Source organism: Aedes albopictus, chromosome 1 (genome assembly GCF_035046485.1).
Source record: "Aedes albopictus strain Foshan chromosome 1, AalbF5, whole genome shotgun sequence".
Classification (NCBI taxonomy): Eukaryota; Metazoa; Arthropoda; class Insecta; order Diptera; family Culicidae; genus Aedes; species Aedes albopictus.
Window position 1 is genome coordinate 224400682 of NC_085136.1, and position 4473 is coordinate 224405154.

Below are 4473 nucleotides of genomic sequence, written 5' to 3' on the forward strand. Positions count from 1 at the left end.
GTTTAAATATTTGTTACACAATATTTTATATAAAAAAAATACCTTAGCTTAACTCCTTACTGCATCACTGTCACTGCATACCTCTGCATCTGCTCAATCCTTGCGATCAATTCTGCTTCCTCTGCGTATTCACATTCACGTACCGGTTTTAGTAACAAAAAGCTACTATTCTTCCACCTATGCTTTTCCTAACTGCATCTTTATGGGTCACTAGTCCATTGTTTGTTGTTAAGATTACGATTCCACTGGTACTGTTTATAGGCAGGAAAACTTTAATCATATCTTCAATTTCTCGTTTTTTCACAGTCACAAACTTTGATAATCCTTCTATATGCCGAAGAGTCTTCTTTGTTATTTTCAAAGTATTGCCTTGTTTCTTGGTAACTAAATAGTTTTGCTCCTTTAGTAAACGAATGAGTTGAGCTGCACATTTACTCTTTGGCACTGGAATTTCTTCGTTTCTTTTAATTCTGGAGATGACACTCAACAGCTCTTCTTTTGCGGCGCACATACCGGAGAGTCATTCGTGCAACTTAAAACATGCGGCATCAAAAGGTCCGTTAATTTTGATTAATTTTTTCCACTGGGCACTGGTATAATTTTCACGATAATTCACTGCTCACAGAGTTCAGTTTTTCAGTTTGTTAAGACGGAGTTTTTTGCATTTTGCATATTAAGTTTGTATTCATAAATCTCTTTCATCAAATATTCACATATTTTCACTGACACAAAAATTGTAGCCGTGAGGCCGATGGCTATTATACTTAGTTTCCACTTAGCCATTTTTCGAACTCTTCACATTGCCAACTGGCTCTTCGATCAGTCGAATTGTCTTTTTCGCGCACTTAGCAGAACGGTCTGCTTTTTACTCTGTACGGTCGCCATGCCGAGACCTTTCCAACAGGTTCGATGTGGCTTATCAGGATGCGGTGTCCTTTATGGATCGCAGAACCTTTAAGGGGTTTCTTTCCAGTTCGTAGCGGTGTCCCAATCCTGTTACTCCAATATTAGGCAGGAGAGGGATCGCTAATGAAAAGACGTTCTTGTTCGGAAGAACGCTAACTGCGAAGTCTCTGTATTCATGAATCGTATGGCTATTTAAATGATCAATTATGTCGTGCTACATTTTGGGTTTTGGTGTGTATACAATGTGATTGATATTTAATTACAATGGTTAGAGCGAGGTGCATATCGGTGTGACAATAATGAGGCACGTTCGGTGTAGTACTAGATTTGTAGTAATGAGCTGAATTTTAGTATGGTGAGAAGGTCAGTTCTCTGTTTCTGCAATGAGATGGTACAAAAAGCGTGGGTATTATGATTCCTTGCCCAATTTGATGCTGTTTGAGCAAAACTTTGGATATCTATATTGTTTATGTTGCAAGAAATGGAGAAAACAACAACACTGTTACCCAAAGTTTTGCTCAAACAGCATCAAATTAGGCAAGGAATCATAATACCCACGCTTTTTGTACCATTTCACAGCAGAAACGGAGAATTGACCTTCTCACCATACTAAAATTCAGCTCATTACTACAAATCTAGTACTTCACCGATCTGTCCTATTCGGTTTCGAAGGTAACGATATGCTGGATAAGCATATGCACTTTGCATTAAGTAATCTGATCCGTCGGTTAGCTACGTTTGGGTGTTTTTGCAAGATATGCATTATGTATAATTGATGGGTTGAGTATTGAGAAACGTTTACAGTGGTGTTCGTTGTTTTGGCTACTATGGATATTTATTGGAACGTATATGACACGCAGTTTAGAGGATTTTATTCTTTAAATAACTTAAAAGGTACATAACTTGTAAGAATTTGGACGACATATTCAAAATCAGCGACCTCGAATTTAGTAAGTAAGGGTATTTTCAACACAAACGAACATTTTTCACTGACATGATCAATGTTACCCCAAATCAACAAAATCAAAAATTAGATTAAAAAGCCTATTTAAACATGTTTAAAAGTTTTACAATAGTTTTTCGAGTAACTTAACACAGACTCAGAGGGCCAGTACTTGTTTTAAAAATATAAAACATGTAACGATTGCTTTATCAAGAGAATTATTCAAGAAAGATCGGAAATTCTGATCAATGTTACCCCGGATTACGGTACTTAATATTTCAAAAATCCAGAGATGGTTACATTATATGACATATTATGTAACATATGTTCAAATCAATCGGGATTTGGCGATAAAAAGTTTATTGTTCTTTTATTACACTGTTAAAATTAATTAGTCAAATTTACGGCAGCGGTCGGTTGATGTATCGCTATACATATAAACTGGATTTCAGTGCCTTCACACCGTGGTCGTGGACAGACACACATCGTTTCAATCAAAGCGTTAGGTAGGCATGTTATCTCAGTCGTTGTCTGTTATGCAACACAGCTGAACGAAATTCAAACGAAAGTTGCTGCCATCGAATTCAAAATCCCAAAACAGTATTGTGGTGGTTGACCTTTTCTGCGTCTCCGCTGCCAATTAGCTCGTGCGAAATGTTGATCTCTCCCTTCCACCCTTGTCACGCGTCAAACCCTGATCGAAGCTATAGGCAGCAAGTTTCAATTCTTTCTCCGTTACGAACGATGTGTGTGACCAATGCGTCCCAATCCAGTAAACTCAACCTAATCCATCAAAACGATCAGCTGCTGCTGCGTGACTGCGGCTACCGAAATGACTTGGACCTCCACTCCACCATTATTCGTTGAGTGGCGAAATCAACAGGGGAAGCGAAATGGCCACCAGCACCGGTGCAGTTTGGTCATTGGCCATCACATGGCAGTGAGATTTTTTGTTCCTCATCGAGGAGAGTGAGAGGGGTCTAACGCTCGGCAGTAGGTCCATTGTGCGTCTAACCACCGAGACCGGATGACCCTGAAATTATATTTCGGTTCAGTGTAGATATTAATGCCAAATTACTGACGTTGATGCTGTGTGTAGAGAGGGCGATGTATCAAGTGCAACTCTTGCTGTGCTATGGCTTGCTGCTTCATGACGGTCTTGTTTTTGTTTTATTTCTTTGCTTTGATTTAATTTGATTCGGAGACCCGACGAAAAAAAAATCAACGAAGACTACCTACTTGTAATCGTAGACCCGACCAAGTTCGTATTTGTTAGCTAATTTTCACGGCTCTATTTCTATGGTTACTCATCCAAATAGATATTAACTCATATACGGTTTACATGATATGTAATTTGCATACCATGCTTGCTGAAACCGACCACCATCCTCAAAGGACCAATTTTATGGGATTTATATTAGCAATAAGCAGGGATCCCGGATGGTTGAGATGTTTTTGAAAAGGTGGAGGCAGTAATTTATCGAACACTTGAATAGCCTGAATACAATCAAGGTTGCTACAGAGCACGAAATGATGATGATGACGATCCGACATCACAATTTTCTGATTAACTATTTTTTACTGGAACGGCACTTCCACAATTATCTATCAACTTAAACTTTCTTTACCAATGACCATTTTTGCATTTGTATACCTTGCGCCAAGGAAATTTATTATAAGAAAACTTCTTATTTTGAGTTGTAACGTAATTAGAGAAGCAAAGATTACTCGGGTCGGGTTGAAAGATTGCCACTTCAAGATCATCAGATTTTCGTTTCTGTTCATGTTCCTTTCCGTCAATCACCGATCGGTAAACTTCTCGCGGGTTAGGTGTACCGTCGACGACCGATCTGTATAAGTGTCTGCAAACAATTCGGCCTGGTATGTATATGGGCTACATGCGGCTACACGCGTCATCCATTCGCCTCTAGAAAAGTTCACATATGCTGCTGCATTCTTTGGGTTGAAATTCAAATAACCTACCCGGTCCGGTATGACAACGACGGCGATGCGATGGTCAACATCTACCGTCTCTGTGATGATCAACCGACCGAGACAAGGTCAAGACCATTAGGGGAATGTACTAGGAAATGCTTTCTTCAAGGCTTCTTGGAGTTGTCTTTTATTTTAACAAAAACTGATAAACATAATAGGGTATATGTACCATTCCTTGGCCTAATTTGCAAGCCGCCTTGACAATTTTGACCATAACTCATGAATTAATAGCAATAGAAATATTATGTTGACCCTATTACACACTCTAGGCAATGCATGTTTCACCAATTGGAAGTAAACTTACGTAAATATTCAAGAATTTACTTAATTGAGCTGAAAAGGTTCGATGCGATGGTATGCAACGTTGGTCTATGGTACAAAAATTGGCCTATTAGTGGATACAACGTTGGCCTATGCTTTCCATGCACTAGAAACACTAATTATCTTTAATGAAACTCAACGTACATATGTACAGATGGAAATATTATTAGTAAAATTGCGAAAAAATCCACAGCTCAGGTGAGATTTGAACTCACGACCCTTATACGCTAGACAAGTGCTTTTCCAACTAAGCTACCGAGCCAATTAATGACACGGCATTTTGGTTGGTACAAGGTAATTCCAATCTC